This window comes from Poecilia formosa, unplaced genomic scaffold (genome assembly GCF_000485575.1).
Source record: "Poecilia formosa unplaced genomic scaffold, Poecilia_formosa-5.1.2 Scaffold63, whole genome shotgun sequence".
Taxonomy (NCBI): Eukaryota; Metazoa; Chordata; class Actinopteri; order Cyprinodontiformes; family Poeciliidae; genus Poecilia; species Poecilia formosa.
Genome location: NW_006800002.1, coordinates 2,185,276 through 2,206,957, shown reverse-complemented (window position 1 = coordinate 2,206,957; position 21,682 = coordinate 2,185,276). Strand labels below are relative to the sequence as shown.

Sequence of the window (21,682 nt, the reverse complement as noted above, 5' to 3'; positions counted from 1 at the left end):
GCAAAGTGCCATTTTACAAAGTATTTTAAGTTAAGACCTGTAATTGACACATTTTCTCAAACACTAATATATTTGGTAATCAAAGAAAGCACTAAAGACAGAGTTTCTAACTTTTGATGTGATTAATTGTTTTTAGGGATTTCTGAATAAAGAGCACAATGTTTTTATTTGATAGAAATGATTCTGAAATAGTTTTTATATTAACATTGATGAACAGACACACACTTTTACAGTGTTTTATTCAAGAACATATTTACATTATTCCATAATTCAGTGTATGGAATAATGTATATTTAATGTTTCAAGATATGAAGAAAAAAAAATGATTTCCTGCTTTTTGACCTTTTATTGGAAAGACAAACTTTGATAAATCAGTTATTGTAAAACATTAGGTACTTTTTAAAACTTTTTTTCAGAAATTGTTTTTTACAGTATGATATGTCAATTCTGCTACAGACGGCATAGAGAGAGTGAAAATATTCTAACCGAGTAAATTATTGTTACAGGTCCCGGGTGTCAGAACTGCTGTAACAGAGTTGACACAATCTGAAGAGGAAATAAACAAGGAGTCAGCAATGATGACCACTGTTGCTGTTAACATCCAGATTGTATTTCTTTATTCGCTGACTTGTATTAGTAAACCATCTGAGTTCAAATACAAGGAAATGACTAAAAGAAAGGGCTAAACCTCTGATTATAACTATGGTAACTCTAAAATCAAACAGTGAATATTATTCTTTGCACTTTTAAAAAGTAAACTTTTAACCCACTTTGAACCTCTTAATGTATTACCTGAATTTGGCCTACAATACAACCCATATTTTGGGAAAAGGACACTCAATTTGCTTTAACAGCCAACAATAAAAAGAACAGATCAAAATAACACGTATTTAACATGGAGATGTTGGGATATAACGGCCCTCCATGGAGACGTTAAGATCCAACGGCCCTCCATGGAGACGTTAAGATCCAACGGCCCTCCATGGAGACGTTAACATCCAACGGCCCTCAGAGCGAGCCAACGCCAAAACCCGCCTCAGAAAATCAGCCAAATGGTCCACAAAACCTAACTACACTACTTATTCTGGTTAATCGAGATGCTAAATATCCCACACGATAGCCTTGGTGCTTGGTGCCTGTATTTTACCATTACCTGCGCCTTTGCCTTGGCGCATTACAGCAGCTGTAATTTCTGAACGTTCAATAAATGACAAACTTGAACTAATTATCTCGTTCATCTGAGTATACGTCATCCACGTGTTGTGCTTCACATCAAACACGGTTAATATGTTTAAGTATTTAACAAACAAATGGCTTCTACAGCAATAATTATGTGAAATTATATTGTCTAATTTAAAAAAAAATGTTTGCTGTTTGGCATCTTGCTTTGAACTCAGAGCCTGAGAGGCTTTTCCTCTGTCAAACTATTTTTTTTTGCCTCTTATTTAGTGGAAATATTAATGTTGATGAGATTTTCTCCAAATTAATAACCTTTTTCAGCTTTTATAACTCCGCTGTTGAAAATGAGGCTCTAACATTCACAAATGATATTGAAATAAAATCCAGTCCAACGTCTGGTTTGAGGTGATTCCTCTGGAACCTGTTGGAAGAAAAATATCCCAACTTCAGAAGATAAGCTTTAACCTAACAGAGCTCTGTGGTTCCTCCTATCAGTATGAGAGTCAGGGTGAGGAGGTGCCATGTTAGGAAGAGAAGTGGAAGCTGCAGGATCTTCAGAATAAACAGGTCATGATGCTAGGTCTCCTGATTATCCCTCTATCTGGACACAGGATCAATATAACTAGTTTAAAAGATAAAATGAATGGTTATATGCCAGACATGGAAAACTGGGATGCACTCCATGCCATGATGTTCAGAATTTAGGTCTCATGGTGTCTCAAGGTGTCAGCATTGCCAGTCAATAGGCTGAGGGAAATATAGCTCCATTTTGTAGCAATTCAAGAGCTAACCAGCTTTTATCGCTTTGCAAAAAAATTAAACGGCACAGAAATTCCAAAGCACACAAAACAATTTTTTTTTTTATGTGTGTGTGTGTGTGTGTGTGTGTGTGTGAGAGTATACTTCTGTCATACTACCCCCAAAACTACTTTCACCCCTGGTCCTCTGTCACACAAAACCTGAACAACCTAATTAATTTGTTGATACCAGTAAACTCTCCCTACCTCTAGTGTTGAACTACAAAAACAGCCTGAAAAAAAAAGCTACATTATAAACACAATGTTGGTTTAGAAGTAAATGTGCCAGCCCAACATTACCAAAGCCTGTGTCAATACATCAATACGTTTTTGCAAAACAGTAGGATTTGATGCCATAAACTCCTAAAAGATTTGCCCACAAAGAATACAAGACTCTGAAAAACTGTCAAAAACTTTCTCTAAGAAGGTTGGATCTGCCTCCTATAGAGGCTGACTCTACTGGAGGGGGCATGCACCACCCTCCTGTGCTTGTACATATCCACAGTGAGCCTCTTCATCTTTTTTCTAATACATTTATATACAGGGCACTTAGAGAGGCCAAGTTGCATAGAAAAATAACATGAGGATGGATGGGAACCATTGCTTAGAGCTCCAGCAGCTCTATGACCACAGTTAGAGGTGAAGAAACTAAGAATAAGAATAACTTTCCTCAGTAACCTCAGTACTGAGGTTCAGATCATATTGTCTGAAAAGAGGCTTATAGCCCTTAAAACAAGGAGAGGTTGGGACAGCTTTATCAAATCTGACAAGCAAAAGGCCTCAGGGTCCCTTTGCTTCTTCCACTTTAAAGACTGGACATGTTGCAGTAATGTGTGTGTGTGTGTGTGAGCACACACGCACTCATGAGCGCTCACGTAATCAGAAACACAACTGAAGACTGCCTAATCAGTTTAAGGTGCTGCAACAGGAGTGATGAATCGGGCACACTGGAAAACAGCTGTTCTAGCGAAGACTGTGAAATAAAAACTGTGATATAAAGGAACTCTGGAGGGCGTTAAATAATAGAATTATTTAAATGTTACTAAAGTATCTCTAACACAGGCCTTGTCCTTGTTAATGATATGATCTGGTGACACGTTTCCTGATTTTAAACAAATTGTGCATGCTTTATAGACTCATTCCTCCAGCTTTGGTCAGCTTGCGTTTAGCCTTCCTTGCCATTCCAGACTTAATGTTGACTCCTTGGCTTATACCCGTCAGTATGAATTTACATTCAAAGCTTGCAGTATAGCCGTTTTAAAAAATATGCTTTTTACATATTTTGTTAAAACTGTCACCATGTTGTGACTATGTAATATAAGAGAACATTTCTGAAAAATTGAGCTCTGCTGTTTTCCTCCCACTGCTCTGTACCAACGGCAGAAATCCACAGCCTGGTCAGAAACAAGCAATCAGAGCCAGGAGGAGGGTTTTAGTGCTGTCAATCATGCTTGAGTACACGTAGTTCATACCCTTCCTCCTGCTCTCTGCTACTACAGCTTCTTTCTGATAGAGCCTACCACGAATGCTAATGCTGACTAGCATAGCCACCAAAGATTGCAGATAAACAGTTTTCCTTTAACAATAAGTTGTTTCTCCACCAATAGCACATTGAGCAGAGTGTACACAAGCATGATTGACCACACAAAGACCCTCCTCCAGCTCTCATTGGTTATTTTTGATCAGGAGTGGTGCATTTCTTTTGATTACAATAGTACCACTGTGACCTCGATATTTATTTTTCTCAATATAGTTATGTTTTGTAATATGTAAGAAACACTTTCATGAAATGTGCATACTGCAGCTTTAATGCAACAGTCAACAAATGTATTATGAAGAGGTAAAAAAAAAAACACAAGTTGCACCTTACTATATTTGCAGGACTATCAAAACTTTGAAAAAATTTTAACTTTTAGTCTAGAAAATATGGTAAATATAATTTCATCATCATAATTCCACCTACCCAATAATTAAATATCTTGGCTGCTGATAATATAAAGTCATTTAATGGGAGAAAAAGATGCATGTATAGTAGTAGACCCAAAAGCAGTGAATTGTTTCTTTCCTTTACAATATCCAAACAACATAAATGTGATTAGAAATGTTTGATTCAGCCAGGAGAAAAGTAAAAATGTAGTTCAGTCATTTTCACTGAACATAAAAGAGAATAAAACATGACATGCAGCTTGCAGAAAGTCCAAAAAATGTTTTTTTTTTCTTTCTGAAGAGTCATCAACACTTTGTGACACAACCTTTTCTGTTGTCAAAATTCCTCTGCTCGCTTAATCACAGCTCCTGATTGCGCTCATTCAGCACCGAGGAGCTCGTCAAACCCGCGAATCGAAAACATTTTCAAAGTGTGTTGTGGTGGCAAATTTTAATAAAAGAGATACACTTGCTCTTGCTTTTTACCCGAGCATCCTCCATAACTCATTTAAACTGTTGGCATTTAACTGAGACGAACCCATTGGAATCTGATTGGTTTCAAGTTTACTTTCCATCCTTAAATTACACCAGCTGAGTTTTTCTCTCCAGAGCTGCATGTCTGTCTCCCGATTTCCATGGCAACAGTTATTGCTAATCAGATTCTGCAGCTCTCATCCTCGCAATTATTAATTTTCCAAGCCACATGTCAATCAACCTGTCTTCATGACGGCTTATAAATGTTCTCATGTTCTTTTAATCAGTTTGTTTCATCTTATGTTGTGCAATGATAATTGATTAGATAATATCTTAAGGCATTAGCAGTGAACTTGGCTCTTAGTTAGTTATTCAGTTTGTTATATTTTGAGTCCTGATTTTAGATGCAGTTGAACCAATATCGGCTCACAGACTTTACATAAGCTGTATGAATGATGTATTTACCTTTAAGCATGCACTATATTTTATATTGCTTTTTTTTTTCACTTGAGCAGCAGTACATCACAAAGCCATTTAAATAAGCATCAATTTTTCATTTGATAAAGGAAAAGACCCTTAACATTTTTCTTTATTTAGACAGAAAAATAGTGTTTTACTTAGAGGTTGCTTTTGAGTAAAACACAACCTCTTTTTACTCAGAGGTTGCAGACACAACTTGGACGAGTTCTTTACAGCTACAGGAAAACAGAGAAACCTCTTTCAAATTCAAATTAGCATATGCTAAGCGTTGAACCGAAGGAGAAAGTTAGCACTTGAAACGGAATAAGAATGATCATAGACACAGAAAGTATGCATACTATCACATTAGCTCCTTTGAGTTAAATAAAAACATTTATCTAATTGTCTCTGAATAAAATAAAGTGTTAAACAGACATAAAGCTGTTAGCCTAACAACATAAAAAACTGCAATAGAGAAACAACTGTGCATCCTCAGCTGCAATAAAAGCTATTAATCCCTCCTAAGGCTTTAAGGATTTAGTGATTAAAGATTCCACTTTAATTGGATGTTAAATAAATTAAACAGCCAATTAAAACATAAAATCAACACAGGCAATGCATGATGTATACTTTAAGATAGCCATATGCCAGTGATTTAATCCCAAAGTCACATTAAGGTGAGGCTTGAAGTTGAAACATAATAAAGCCTTTAGGAGTTCTGTAATGATTGTAGCTTCAGCTGTGGAGCATGTATATCATATATAGTAAACCTGAACCATGAAGATATTCAAGGCGAGTTGTAATGATGGGGAAAAAATGGTTCTATCAAAGCTGAGTGTAGATTATTTCACTACATCTCAAAAGCAAACTCTTTTCCGTCCGAAAACCTCGGTTTCACTTCAGTTGAAGTGAACGAAAGCAGGAAGCGGAATATGACACAGGGCATTCTGGGAATATACAACCTAAACAAACATGAGTCTAGCAGTAGCAGAACAAATGGCTTGTGGTGTTTTGCCAAGACAACAGAGAATCTGACGCTACTTCATTTTTCTTTACATTTTTTTTAGATTTTTGCATCGTTTCCTTCAGTGACTCTTAATGCAGTGCCACCACAACCAAGGAGGTGAACAGGTTTATCAAAGAGTTTGAATTGCTTGACACAGTGCAGTGAGAAAGCAAACCACTGCAGCTAAATGTTGCAATTTTGACCCCCAATTGAACAGTCGGCTGGACTTTTAGCTGTGAAAATATCCTAAGAGTTTCTTCTACCAGAACTACAGGGCCAAATCCAACTCCTGAAAAATATAGTCTCCTCTTCACCAAACTTTACACTTGGGACAATGAACTTAAAGTGTTGTTCTTCTGGTAAACTCCAAACCCAGAGTCTTCTATTGGATTGCCAGACATAGAAGTGTTGTTCATTACTCCACTTCTTCACTGTCCGGTTACGGACGCACTCCCAAGTTAGCATTGCTTACTTACCCGATTGAGAAACAAAGCAAATCATGCTGCAGAATTACATTTTTAATTTTGACTTAGTTAATTTTTCAGCAGAAGTTGACTTGATATTGAATATTTTTTACTAAATGTTGAAATCTAAATGACTACATTTCTTTGGTAAAAGGGTTGAATGTTTCTGACCATAACCACAAGAACTGCATTGAAGGATGTACAACAAACGTTATGCATGTAAGGGACATACAAATGTAGCAGGAATAAACCTTGCTCATTGTATGAATAGATTGTTTGGAGAAAGTAATTGGCACTCTTCAGAATTAGCTCTAAAGACACCAGCATGTGGTAATGCATATAGTGTTTAAAATTGCAATAAGCATTATAGCAGCAGGTTTCTTTCCCGCTGTCAGAAGTCCTTTTTGAGGGGTCAAAATACTAATATATGTGTTCTAAGAGTTTAATTGCATCAGTTTTCAAGAGGATTGTTTGAAATTGAAAATGACAGCATGGGTGGAAAACGGTATGCTTTTTGGTAAAGAAGTGGTTGTTGCTGTTCAAGTGTAGCAGTTATTGCCAGGCTTTTCATTACGAATACCACCTCATTAAATGATTTTCTTTGAGTACCACTATGCTGTTGAGACAATTTAAATGACACAACAGGAGTTTGACTTCTTCCTTTCATTGTGTTTTTATCTATTTGGAGGGCATGAAATAGGGGAACAAAGTCTAATTCCAAGTTGGAAAAGTAAACAAGAAGCTTGTTGAATTCTGAATTTTTGAGACTAAGATAAACGACCCTAAGCCCAATATCCAACAAGGCTGCTGCGTGGGTAAAACATGGTGACAACATCTGGACGACACACTTAAAGATAAGTATAATATTTTACAAATTATAAGTTGCATTTCTTTTTCCACTAATTGGCTGTTCCTTTGACTTTGTCAGTTGTGACTTGTTTATCTTTTTTTCCTCTTCATGACATGTTTTTGACTGATGTGCTAAATAATTCATATGGGCATGTACCAAGAATTAAACATTGCCTGCAACTGTGAATGAAGCTAATTGTGGGTTGAAAGCAGGATGGCCAGAGCCTTTAAAATGAGTCCACAGTTGAGTCCACAAAGAACATGCTGTTTTAGTTCTGAAAATCTGTCTGTGATACCTTTGGCAACTACTTCGACACTTGTTAAGGCTTCTGAATGCACCATTCAGGAGAATAATATAAATGACTTTGCATGCTGACCTTCTTGGTATTATTGTTTTATGCCGCACAGTCATCTGTCACTCTGGATTTACACCATATGCGTCTCCGTCCCGCTGCGCACTTCACTGGCAGAGTGGAGCCATTCTTGATTTAGAGCAGGATTTGGAGAATCAGAAACTGCCAGATAATGACTGTTAGTTTAAATTGTACCTGAATTGTTCTTGTTATGCATGTATATATGGCTGTCCATGCTGTGTGTCTCGGTGTTGTCCTGTTATGGACCTGTCCAGGTGAACCCACCTCTTTCCCACTGACCACTGGAGATATGACCCTAGGTATGGATGGATGTTCCTTTAGTATTTCAATGCATAATGAAGAAACAAATATTTGTATTAGCTAATGATGCTAATATTAAATAGCCCGGTTGTTGAGTGCTGCAGTTGATAGGCCTTTTAGTTTTCCTATTTGTAACTAGGACATGCTAAAGTTGTGATTAATGTTCACAACTTTAGCATGTGAACATGCTAAAGTGAACTTTAGCATGTGAACTAATGCTAAAGATCACTTTAGCATTAGTGAACTTTAGCTAATGCTAAAGTTCTAGCTAGCTTAATTATCTCAGAAGAGTCTGCTTGAAGTGATCCATCACAGCCTGAAAAATACAGTGTAATACAATTACTTTGTTTTAGTCTTGCCCTATTCACTGGTGTGCATAATTACAGGATGGTTAGATAGCCAGTGAGTAGCCTGCTGTTATCAACAGTTAAACTTGTAATTAGCCAGCATAGCCAGTATGGTGGCATTAAAAGGCATTAAAATATTCAAATTTGGAAAATGTTGCTTTGTCTTCACTTTCACAATCACATCAGGTGGCATTCAGCCCTGATGGTGAAAACAAAACCTTAGCTGAATCTGAAAACAAGATTTATTTGTTCCTTTTTGTCCCATAACAGTTTAATATTCATATGTTTTTGACCATAGTAGATTGGGGAAATAAATCATACAATGACTGCCTGTCAGTTAGTGATGTGGCCCAGGGGCTCTGTGTGTAATATTATTCATATTTCTTTGTGTGCTACAGCTTGTTCAAGGCTCAGCATGAGAGCAGTTCCAAGGATAAAGATATATAAATGTTTTCTCTTAAAGAAATATTGTATATAAAATCTATAAGATTAATAGATTTTGTAAAATGAGAAATAGGCCTTACTGTTTCCCCTGCTAAAAATGACATTGTTCGGTTACAAAATACTCTATAATATTCAGGCCAGTCTCTTAGGGGCCAGTAAGTATACTGAAATCAAGCTCCTCTGCAGTTAAAAACTCTCCAATTATGGAAGAACATTAGAAAAAAGGGGCACAAGGTCAAGTGTAACAACACTGTGCTGCCCACAGACGTGCCTGCTTTTTAATCGGCTTTGTGTGATCCAGTAGCTCTAAATATAGATGTGAGTCCACTTAAATATGCTGATATTCTATTAACTAAGTTAAAGTGACTGTTCTGAACCACCAACTCAAGTGACGTATTTCTCAGATTTCTGGGACTGTTCGTGTGCCTGTGATTGTTATGTAACTGTAATTTTTACCTACTCACTAATTTATATAAGTAAAAGGGTTTCATATTAGTGACTGTAGCTAATGAGCTTATTTTTTTACTTGTGAGGTTTTCATAATTTCATGGTTGTTTGCCCTGTCTGTCTCTGTGTTGGACTGGTGACCTCAGGCGACTCTCGGGTGCGAAAAGAAAGTCCTAAATTATCAGAATTATTTCTACAAATGCCCCATATCATGTTTGTTAGCATTTGTTGCCACCTCCCTTCAAATGGCCTAGTTTATACTATCTTATATAAATTGTTGTTTCTGCAGGCTTTGCATGAGGTCGGGAATTCAGAATTATATTCTGTTTTCCACACAGAAGCTCACACACTATTAGCCCTAGAGTGTGAAAGGATTAATCAATACAGATCTTTGTTTGACAAGTAAGGGAACTGTAACCATATTGTAGGTGTTTTAGAAAGTCTTGAACTTAAGGTCAGAGTTTTAACACTGGACTTTCTTGGGTCCAAGAACACATTGGGATTCCTGTGAATGAAAAAGCAGAAGGTGCTTTTTATTAATTCCTCACTTCTGCCCTCAAAACCGTATTAATATCGAATACCCCTGTAGAATGGCAAAATGAGAGGGATGAATGTGTTAAAAACTAACCGCAAGAAATACTGTTGCAAATAAGAGACTCTGTGGCTCTTATAAATCTAGAAATTATCAAAAATAAGGTGCTGAATTGATTAGTCAAGGCTTAGACATTCTTATTTTCTACTAGATCAAAAGCCAGCATCTTGTTCATTTTGCAGAAGGAATCGTTTTACTTTCTAGTGAAGTTGGTCTTGAGAATCTGCATAATACTGTTTTCTTTTATCACAATTTAGATTAAAATAATGTTTGAATTCTCTGTGAATTTCACATAAACTGTGTCGTTAGCTGCATTTTATCATCGTGATTATTCCTAAAACTGGATTAAAACTTGGGCTGACTAACTCAAGTTTTCCCCTTTTTTTTAGGTTAAGATTATTCACGTCTGGAGAGTTTTCTGGCTATTAATCCAAAGTTTCAATGTTAGGATATTTAAGCCCCTTTGTGATCAGCTTTACTTTTGTGAAATAGTTCTATGTCTTGTCAGAAAATACACAGAATCTAAATGTATTGTTTTTTTTCCCTCTCCCTCTCACATTGCTTTAAAAAGTCACTCTTTGAAGATTTTTTAACTCCACTCAGTATTCATGACAGTGTTTGGACATGGGGGATTTATTGTAGCACTCATATTTTCTTCCGTGGACAAATAATTTTCCAGATGTCCCAAACAATCAGAAGGATGATTCATCAAGAAGAAAAAAAACTTTTCGCCGTTCGTTTTATGTCCGTTCTTGTCATTTCTGCAGAGTTTCAGTCTGTCGTTTCTGTTTTTCTTGGACTGAAAGTGCTTCAAGGCATTTGTCTTTCTGTACAGATGCACTGAAGTTCACCTCCTGCCAGTTTTGAGTGTGCTCTGCACTGGTGGCAACACTGTACTGCATAATGCTTCCTTATTCTCCTCTCTTAGATGTTCTGGAGCCTTCTCCACAGCTGTTAAACCTTTTAGCTTTTGTTCATCTAAAAATGTTCTAGCAGCAATGTTATTGAATGTGAGGCCATTTTGATAGAGAATTGACGGCTGCTTGCTTCTCATTACATAACCACTGGTAACAAGAGAGGGTGATTTCAAGCACATCTGTCCCTCTTTTATATCAGTCAGTCTGATAATTAGTTTGATAGCGGGTTCAGCTGGTCTCTTTTACAGCTTCACCTGTGCTCATTATATGGTCGTGATGAGATAAAGTTAGCTCTGATTTCTAGGCCAAGGAAGGGTTGCGATCATATTTTTTTTTATTTTTTTTGTATTTCTATCTTACATTAATCTTTTTAAGTAATGAACTCGCTTTCGAGTGAATTAACATTCACACAGTTAAACGGCAAAAGTAGTCAGAACCCCTTAACATTTTCTCGTTGCGTATTGAATGTCGGTGGTCGGAGATTTTTTTGTGGCAGGTCAAAATGGTTCCACATTTGACATTTGACTTCACATGTGCTTGTATTGTTAAACTTTGCTCCTTTCCATATGTCAGTGATTGGAATTTTATCTGAAAGTACCAGAGAAACTAACTCTGTTACAGACATTTTCTCAATAAATATCAAGGCTAGTATAGGACTTCGTTCAGGTTTTTAATTTTGACACAATATTCATTTGGATGCGAGACTTCAATTTTTAGATTTTCCTTTGTAATAAATCCTGAAATGTTTTTTTCACTTCTCAAGCATACACAAATTATCAAATAAAATCCAATTAAGATACATTTAACTTTGTGGTTTCTAATGTGACTAAATGCCACACAAAAAATTGCCAGGACTGTAGATCAATGGCGATTTGCAAAATGTGGGGATCACATGTTTATTTACATAAAAAGTAATGGAATCCTTAAAAGTGTATGCATGGACCATTGTGAGTGTCCATTAGCTGGAGCAAACTGCTGAGTCAAACCCTTTAAGATTCACTTTAAGAGTAGCATAAATCAACAAAAATGTGGGAGAAAGACTTGCTCTGCATAAAGGTGGTGGAATCTGTCTGCCTCTGAAAGCCTTGAAACCTTATTATTTCCTGTCTTCCAGAGGGTTAGCTGGCACAATCTGTTCTGTTTTTTTTTCTTATATATTTTATTTGTCTTCTGCTTAAACTGAAGTATGGCTGAGCTTCAAGATTCTTAAAAGGAAGACCTTTTCTGGATCGAAAGGTAACAAAATCCATCGGGGCAAAGTTGGAGCTGAGTAAGCATCGGTTTTGACGGGTTGTGCGCAAAACTATTACACTGAATTGCCAAATCAAGCACAAATTATCGGTTGTTGGCAGATTTTCTGTGCCTCCAACTCATCCTTGAGTTCTACCAGAGTGACATTGGAGACCTCATTTAGCTCTTCACAGCAAGTCGGAGAGAAAAGTTATTAAAAAAAATAAATAAATCTTCCTATAGCCTTAAATAATTCAGGGAAGCAGATGCCTTTTTAAATAACGGGTTGTGTGCCGGTGCTATTATTCTGTTCCTCCTGATATGACGTGAACATTGTGTCATTTGTCCAGCTTTCTCGCTTCACTGTTTCATTATAAAAGGTTAATGGAACGACAGGACCTTCCTGTGTGACTTCACCTCCCCGTCAGTCCAGTCCCACACTGCGCCTTCAGAAAACTGCACATTTAGCTGCCTCCAAATCATCCCTCTTCAGGTTTTTAGCCGATTATTAAAAGTGTCATATTCCGATGAATGGCCTAAAATACAGCTGGCCCATCAATTTTTCATGATTGTGCCGTCTACTAAGCCTAACGTATAGCCTACAGACAGACACTTATGCATATTAATTAGTATGGAAATGACAGGACAATTAGTCTCTCAGCCGAGGACATAAAAAAAGAAAAGAAACCAGGCGAGGCGATTTACAGATAACAGTCTAAAAGGCACTATGATGTTGGCAGCAGCATAAAATACAGCTTATGAAGACGTATCACAACACGACTTGACTGCAAATAAAATACGACGTAATAAATTCGTGCCGTGTCAGGAGCATCGCGAGCCGAGAGTCGGTACAGATTTCCAACGGGCATTCTCCCCCTCCCTCTCTGGGCTGTTAACATTTTAGAGGGCAAAGCAGCTGGAACCAAAGGTTAATGTCCACATCATTAGCGAGCGACACCGCACACGTTTATCCCTGTTGGTTTAATTAAATTACAGTGAATTCATAAAAGGGCGATTTATCCCGCTCAGCGCAGTTACTGCAGCCTTAATGGAGCACCACATTGCTGTTCAGCTGATTTACCCCCTCAGGCTTCAAAGTGGGTCGTCTTCATGTTGAGTTTGTTATGGCCTACTTAACAATACAGTAACTTTTTATTTGGATCATCTGTCAAATCAGCTGATTGGCTTAGTCGTTCTCTGCCACATACAAAGGGGGGAATTAAAAAAAAAAAAACAAAACTCTTAGCTCACATTGAAAATCCTTGGTTACAGATGCAATGTGCTGCAAAAGTACCTTTGAACTTTGTCGTATGTAAGCAGCAAACTTCAGTGTTTTCTTAGGATTTGTGTAACAGGCAGTGCAACATCTTGCAGGAGGTAACTTAAATTAAAAAATGCTTGTTTTTTACATATTTGCTAAAACTGTCACTATGTTTTAATGTAACACGAGACAGATAATCTTTGAAAAAAATTGAGCAGTGTCACTCCTCAGGTCAGAAACAACTAACGCCAGGAGGAGGGTCTTAGCGCTGTCAATCATGCCTGTGTACATGCTGATCCTACAGTCCACCGCAGAACCCCCAAAGCACTAAGGAGCGGACCGTGAACGTGCAAGCTAGTTAGCATGGCTATCAATGACAACAGTTTTTCCATGTAAGCAAATTGTTTTTCCACAAATGGCACAGCAGCACGTACACGGTGTGATTGACAATGTTAAGACACTCCTCCTTGCTGTGATTGGTTGCTTCTCTGTATTTCTCCTGATGAACTCCAGAAATGTGGCCATTAAAAAGTAAAATAAATAAAACAATATAAAAAAAATTAAGTCAATTTCAAGTTTATCTCAAAGAAAAATGAAATGGACCACATCATGACCACAGCAATATACACTGCTCAAAAAAATAAAGGGAACACTCAAATAACACATCCTAGATCTGAATGAATGAAATATTCTCATTGAATACTTTGGTCTGTACAAAGTTGAATGTGCTGACAACAAAATCACACAAAAATCATCAATGGAAATCAAATTTATTAACCAATGGAGGCCTGGATTTGGAGCCACACAAAAAATTAAAGTGAAATGTTCCCTTTATTTTTTGAGCAGTATACTTGTAACCAGATTGACATTAGGGTGGTTTAGATTTTTGTTCATCATGGTTTAGAATGGCCTAGGCAAAGTAGAGTCCTAAAATCTGACTAAACATGAGCTTTTTTATGAAAAAGGATGGGCAAAACTTCCAGTCTTTAGCTGGAAAAGCTGGAAGAGACGTACATTAAAAAATGACTTGCAGCTGTAATTTCAAAGGTTGTTCTCTACAACATTGACAAACGACGGCTGAACACAAATGCACGCCACACTTATCAGATTTTTATTGGGGAAACAAACAACTTGAACACTGTTCTTTCCCCTCCACTTTGTAAGCAGTTGCTTCTTTGTGCTGGTGTAGCACATACAATTTCCAATAAAGTGCATTATAGTCTGTGGTGCAACATGACAAAGTGTGTGAATTTAGCAAATCCACGTAAGCTGGGGAAACAAACATCCTGCAGACTAACTAGCGTTTCAGGAAGCTGACACGACTTAAGCTTGTGGTGATGTAAGAGTTTCACAAATAATCCTGACTGGAGCTCGAAAAATTCACATCTTCAGCTCAACAAATTCTTGACAGAACAATTATCCCCAAATCAAACTATGTGGACAGGCAGGTTGCTGTGCAAGTCTAAAAATTGATAAATATGGTGATTATACACCCCCTAGTGGAAAATCTGAACAAAAACATGGCTTCCCAAATACCCCACACACCACTTTCTCTCTCCCTCTCTCTCTCTTTTTCTCTCTTTCTTGCTCTCTTTCTCACACATACACAAACTTTTTTCTTCTGTGGCTGCGACACGCATCAGGAAAAAAAAAAAAAACTCAAACTGAATGCATGAATTTGAATGTCGCTCTCATTTTGTACTGCTCCTCTGTTTGTACCAGCCACATTCCTCAAGTAATAACAAAGCACAATGTGTGTGTGCCACTTACACTCAGTTTGATAAATTAATTCCTTTCATTTCCTGCAGCTCGGAATAACCAAAGCCCCCCTCATACGTCAGGAATTGTTTCATAGGAACTGAAAGATGCGCTCCCCAACGCAGGACTGCAGAGCACAAACAAGGCGCGTTGACTTTAAACTGCTGCAGTCTCTGCTGGTTTCATCTAAGAAAACAAACTTCTTTTTTCACTTGACGTAAAAGTTTAAAATGAGTGACGTTAAAAAAAAAATTGCAAAGACATAAGTAGATGAATCATTAGAAATCTAATTTATATCAGTAATTTTATCAAAAAAGTAAGCAGTGGTATATTTCATGTTACTTTCGCTAATTTGTTGTTTGTGATTAACAGCAAATCCGTAGTTTTATGTTTGAAAACTATTGCATNTGATTAACAGCAAATCCGTAGTTTGTTTGAAAACTATTGCATTGAAAATGATGCAGAAATACAATGTTATAGCGTACACAACCATGCTACATTTGATGATTAATCAATTACTGACTTAGTTGGTGATTATTTCAATAACAGGTTAATCATGATTAATTAAATTAACCCTTTCAGCCCCAGTCCAGAGTGAAGTTTTTCACAGATTATTTGTAGACTTGTCATCTGCTGGTGTAAGTCCAAACTAAATGCTAAGGACATTTTTTGAAGATTCATGTGTTCATACATTCTTTGTAAAAAAAAAAAAAAAAAAAAAAAAGTTTTATTCATTCATTCTTGTTCATTTTGCTTAATTATTTCTCCAGTGTTCCTTTATCAATTTTTTAACCTTTGTTTCACCAGGAAGATCCCAATGAGATTAAGTCTCTTTTGCTAGAGAATGCTGGCCAAGGAATTTATGCAAATATTTCCATAATTTCTAGGCTTTTCTCCCACATCTAAAGCTCAGTTAATGCTTCAGCTCGGCTCCAACACATTCTGCTGTTCAGAATAACCTGTTATCATCCTGTCTGGTTTCCTTCATGCTGTTTTCACCTGCCATTGCTCTGCTGCTGAGCTTCACTTCATTAAGTTATAAATTAGGGTGACATTACCAGCTTCTTGTCTGCATATGATTCCACAGCAACCACCACTCATGTCGCCTGATGCCGGCCTCTGCTGACAGGCTTAATGGAGATCCTGGCTTCATTCTCCAGTTGGACTTGCCTGATTGCCACCATGCCAAAGGCGCATTAATGCATTAATTCATGTATAAAGAGCAGACTTCTCAGTTGGATAACAGAAATTTAAGTCTTTTAGTTCAAGTCTCTAGATGATATGTATTTTGATATACAGTGAGGGTTTTCTATACAGTTTTTCTCACCAAAATTCCCTGGTTTTTAAAATCTCAGTCATATTTGCCTTAAATGCATTAATGAATTGGCTTTGACTGTGGAACAAGAAATAAACTGTAGAAATGGAAATATTTTTATGTTCTACTTTTTTCTTTTTCCATACTTGGAAAGTACTTGTCCAGAACGGAATGACTTATTAAACCAGCAACTCCTTCTTGGTCAATATTTTAGTCTCATAGCCACATTTCCTTACTGTGATTAGATATTATGGAATTATTTTAAAGCAAATGTTATCCAAGTGGTTTCTAAACATCAACCTGCCCTGCAAAAACATAAAAACTTACCAAATATTTTTGTCAACTTTCTAGTAGAAATATTGTTGCACTTGAAATAAGAGAAAAATAACTTAAAAGTAACTTTTCGTGAAGATAAATACATTTTCAGTCAATATTGACTTAAAAAGTGCTAGTTTCACTGGCAGTTTTTTTCACTTATAACAAGACATTATTTTTTAAGTAAAAAAATCAGCCAGTAGAACTAGTGGTTTTTATCAATATTCAAGAATTATTGAGAAAACAACCTTATTTCTCTTGCTGAAAAAGTTACTTTTAAGTCATTTTGTCTTACTTGGTGTACCATGATGTTTGCACTACAAAGTAGACAAAAAATACTTGGTAAGATTTTGTGTTTTTGCAGTGAAAAGGTGTGAATTTTAGCTCATTCCTTCCTGCTCATTTTCTGTAGCTAAAAATGTTGAGTATAAAATGACCAGAACAAGGTAAAGGGTTGAAATGACCAACACCCAAATTATTCCACTCACATGGAGCTTCCATTACTTTTGGTGCCACATCACGTGCTAAAAACAAACCTTTCCAGCCACTTCACATTCTCCTGTGAATGCAGGATCTTGTGGAGTGAAGAGCTCTCTCTGAGATAGCAGTTTATTTTATTTTTTAACACCGAACAGAGCAGCCTCCGCAGCAGTCTTGTTCCATCTGTAATCCTCATCTCGTATCTGATGCTTTCCACACCAGCCAGCTCCTTACTCCTAACACTCTGATCTTTTTTCCCCCCTTTGCACATCTCAATGCTGCTGTGTCTCAATGAGCTCCTGCTAGCTGTGATGGAATTAGAGCTCTGGTCCTCAAAAAAGCCAGTGCAAATTCGCCTTCACTGCTCCAAGCATCAATTTCACTCAGCTTGTTTTCATTTCTTTTTCTTCTACTCCTCCCCAAAAAAACACAAAAAAAATCTGTTGAAATAGATGGTGTTTGTTACGCCAAAGCAGCCCCTTGCCTGACTCTTTGGTTTATTTTCCTGCTTTCAAGGTTTGTTTTGGTTCTGCAAAACTGGGAGATTGATTTCTGACTTTCTGCTTTTTGTCTTTTCTTGTTTTAAAATGTATAGTTTTGATCTTGAAAAGTATGGAAAAACTTTTAAAAGTGATCATTCATTTCAAGGTAAATGCAGAGAAACTACTTTGTCAAATTTAATTTAGAAATGAATATATGCAAACTGGCAAACGACTTGTTAGCTATTGATTTCTCCAAGCTACTTCCTTTAACACCATATATTGGGTGATTTTGTTTGCATTTTAGTGCACAAATCTTTTATTAGATTTGTGCATGTAATTAGGAAGCAGTTACCTTCTAGCTAAGCAGTTTGTTCTACTATTCTGTATAATCATAAGCAAACACATTTAATTTCTTTTTTGTTAATAGACCAGTCCTAACGCATATTATTGCATCCTTCAGTACCCTCAATGCATAAAAAGCTAAATTCTCATATCAAGCAATAATTAACTTTGGCACCTTTTTTTTCTCAAACTTTTCTTCCGTCACAAGAATTTCATTACAAATGAGGGAAATGTCACAAACTTACAGCGTCTTCTGCAGTTCTCTTGATAAAGATAAGTGAATCAAATAAAAATTATCATTGAAGCTGCATAACGCTTTTTTAAAATATTTTTTGTTTTTGTTTCAGTACATTTATTCGGTGCGTAAAAATATTTTTTGTGTGAAACTATCTGTACATCACACCAACAGATGAAGGGTTTTCTTAATTTGTCGTTTACTGCCTAGCAGTTTCATCTGAACACAGCACAGGTTTCCAGTTATCGTCCCAGTTTAAAGAGTGACGAAACCCCAGATCAACTTTTTTTAAATCTATTTTTTCCAGATAAACTGCATAATTTGGACCTTAATGGTGCTATGTTTATGCTGCAGAGAAAAGTAATTTTTTTCCAGTAAAATTCCAGTTTAATTCTGCAGTATTTGGCCAAAAAATAAACTGTCTCAGTGCTGCCCTCTTCAGGTTGAAAGGTGGCTGCTGCAGTTGAGTTTTCAAGCTGATTGCACAGACATCGTGGTCGATGTATGTCACAGCCTTGCATGAAGCTGCTGGATTTGTCACTAGTAGCTTCTTTGAAAAATAGTCACTAGATGGATCCGAAAAGTTGTTAAAAAGTCGCTAAGTTGGCAAAAGTGCTTTACTTCGTCCTTTTCAAAAATTATCTGGAGGCAGAGTTTAGCTTTTAGCATCCTCCTATTATTTCTCTAACTGTAGATATGGAGAGACTGAGATGACCAGCTTTTATTTTGAAACAGCTTCCTGACTTGAACGTTCTTTTATCTTTTCCAATTTGAAAAGTTGCTAAGAGAAATAATCCTCTGTGTAACATCTGTAATACTTAAAACATTTTGTTTTTACTCCCCCCCCCCAATTTTTCTTATTTATTTTGCAAAATTACTAATGTGGAATAGATCTGCTGGTGACATTCAGAAAAGTATTTATAAACATTTTTCACCCAAAATAAATATACATATTTTGCAGAGGGAACTGTAGTTGACCTCATTAGTGATGGCTGCCATTTTGTTGACCAAGAAAAAATATTTTGCGACCAAAATGGATACCAAACCTGTCATAAAACTAACACGGGTTCTGGTGGCGCAGCAGATGTTCCCTTGTCATCCAACTGTCCACCAGACGGAGGCTTTTTTTTTTTTTTTTACAGAGGAGAATGACGTGAATACAGAGGAACAGAGGAGAAACGAGGACTTTATGGCTTACTGCAGATAAGAAGTGCTTTACGCTTCTCAGGAATCTAATTAGTAAATGCCTTGTGAATGGTGGTTCACATGGCAGCAAAGTTAATAAGCAACCAGCATCTTTCTCTCTTTATTGGAGACAGTGGCTGCAAGTGCAGGCAGGGAAACATCAATATTTCATTAAAAGGGGCAAAATATCACATTTGCCACAACATTGGAACTAGAAATTAAATTACTGGGGGAAAGAAAGATGAATAAAGTAGAAATGTTTAAAAGTCGAGCAACAGATTTATTTTCAGAAACAGAAGAGTTTAGCAACATTCTGAGTTTTACAAGCGGACAAAGAGGTTTGATTGTGATTTTGATTGTAATTTTATCCAACCGTAGTGCCTTCTTTTACATGTTTCATGTGTTCTCTAAACAGATTATAAAATTGAAATTTGCTAAAAAAAATAAAAAAAAGTTATCTAACAAACCTTGAGACCTTTACAGAACTATAGTATTTACTCTGACCTTAAATCAGGGACTGAATCAAGTTTATTTGCAGCAAATTTCAGCAACAAGTCAGTTCAAAGTGTTTTACATCATAAAAACACAAAAATATGAAGTCCTAAAAACATACAGAACAAGTCATAAAACTTAAACTCTATTTACCTGTTGGTTAGCTGCTGAACTTAAGTGGTTGCTCTGGTTTTATTCAGGTGTGTCAGAGTAAATGGGGCTAAATACAAATGTAGGCAACTTTCCTGCTATGCACTTGATTTATCAAAAGAAATGCAATGATGTGTTTGGTTTTATGTGACAAAATGTGGAAAAGCTTAAGCCGTATCGGCCATGCAAAACGCTGGATCTGCTTCCTTGATGAGTCAAACCCGCTCTGCTTGCATATTAAAGCATTAACAGTGTAAAAGGTTTGTCTCACCAAAACACTGTGAAAGTTCTGCGGATTAATAATGAGAGCATTAAAAATCCACCCAGCAGCATCTGTGAGAAAATTAGTAACAGCAGAAATACAAGACAAGAGATAAACTCAAAATTAGTTTCTGAGATTCTGAATCTGATCATGTATGGGACCATTTCCTTTTTTTCCTTCTTTTTCTTGTCGTTTTTGATGCAACACCCATGTTATGGTGTTGCAACACCATAACATGCTGTTGGCAGCATCATGCTGTGGGGTTGCTTTTCTGTAGCAGTGACAGGAAATGGGAAATGCATTACACACTTAGTGATTTATTTTTACTATATTGGTGATTGATTAGTCATTGATTAGTTTCCTAAACATGAACAAAAACACAAAAACCTTGCTCTGCATTCATATCAGTCACTGCGTTGCATTTCACATCAAGATTCTTTGAAGTTTTTGTTTTGTTTTGTGCTAATTTTCAGATTTGGATGGAAACTCCTCAAGTTTCTGTTAAACCAAAAACGGATGGATGGCCGGGAACCTGCAGATCAAAGCTTTAACTTTTATATCCTCGGCAATCACAGCTGGATCTGCAAAGATTTCTGCCTCTAATGAAGACGGCGCGTTCCCAGACTGTCGGGAGGCACAGCGCGGCGCAGATGGAGATGGTCTCATTCTCCGGTTCGCTGAAGCGAGGCAAAGCAGGAGCATTTGTACTGCAGGTGCAGAGGGGAATTCAAAGTGCTTTAAAGAAAATAAAAAGACCCAAAGAGAAGAAAATGTATTTTTAAAAGAAGAAAAAGATTACACAGAAAATGGACACCTTCTGGTACAAAACAGTAAAATTTTAAGCTGAGCACGATGAACATAAATTTAAGGGAAGTCCATAATAAAAACAGAATCCTAGGGCTGCGTTCAAAACAATTGATCATAACATCCTGATCGACAAATGAAAAGTAGGTGGGACCAATAAGACACCAATACTAAAAATTAAAAACTAAATATTTAACTTGCAAATTTAATATTTAGTTTGTAAAACTAAATGTTTTGTGTCCCAACTAAATATTTAATGTAGAGCCAAAAATGTAGTTTGTAAACTAAATACTTATTTTCCAAACTAAACATTTAATTTTCAAACTAAATATTTTCCAAACTACACATTTAATTTTCAAACTAAATATTTTCCAAACTAAGCATTACTTTTCAAACTAAATATTTATTTTCCAAACTCTGCTGCCCCACAGGAGGCAGCATTTTTCTATGTTCTCCAGTTTGTAACAATCTAATGAAAAACCTGAGGCATGTCAAGACTGTTGGCTCCATTAAATAGGAATTACAACTTTTTCTATTTCATTTTGAATTAGCAGTTCACCCTCTTTCAGTACAATACAAAAATAAAATAACCTCTTGTTCTTTGGATGACTTGTTCGTGTTTTAAAGTGATTCACTTATCTCTCTGTGTTTCTTTAAAGCAGTTTGTACATAAAAGGTGCTGCAGATAAAGCTGATGATCTCAGTCTTCATTTAAAGCAGCCAACAGTTTCCAAGTCATAAGACTGGAGGCAAGAACGAGCTTTCCAGCAGTCCGCGTTCTCCAGGATGGCAATAA

At 36.6% G+C, this 21,682-nt stretch overlaps 1 long non-coding RNA gene across 1 annotated transcript in view; it reads left to right on the top strand.

Moving 5' to 3' along the window:
- The window catches only part of LOC103139667 (uncharacterized), a 43,362-nt gene extending 22,514 nt beyond the window's left edge, over positions 1-20,848 (top strand). The window contains exon 3 of the long non-coding RNA XR_476433.2: positions 20,556-20,848. This is a non-coding gene — a long non-coding RNA (uncharacterized LOC103139667). The remainder of the gene's footprint in view (positions 1-20,555) is intronic.
- The last annotated feature ends 834 nt before the right edge of the window (positions 20,849-21,682 follow it).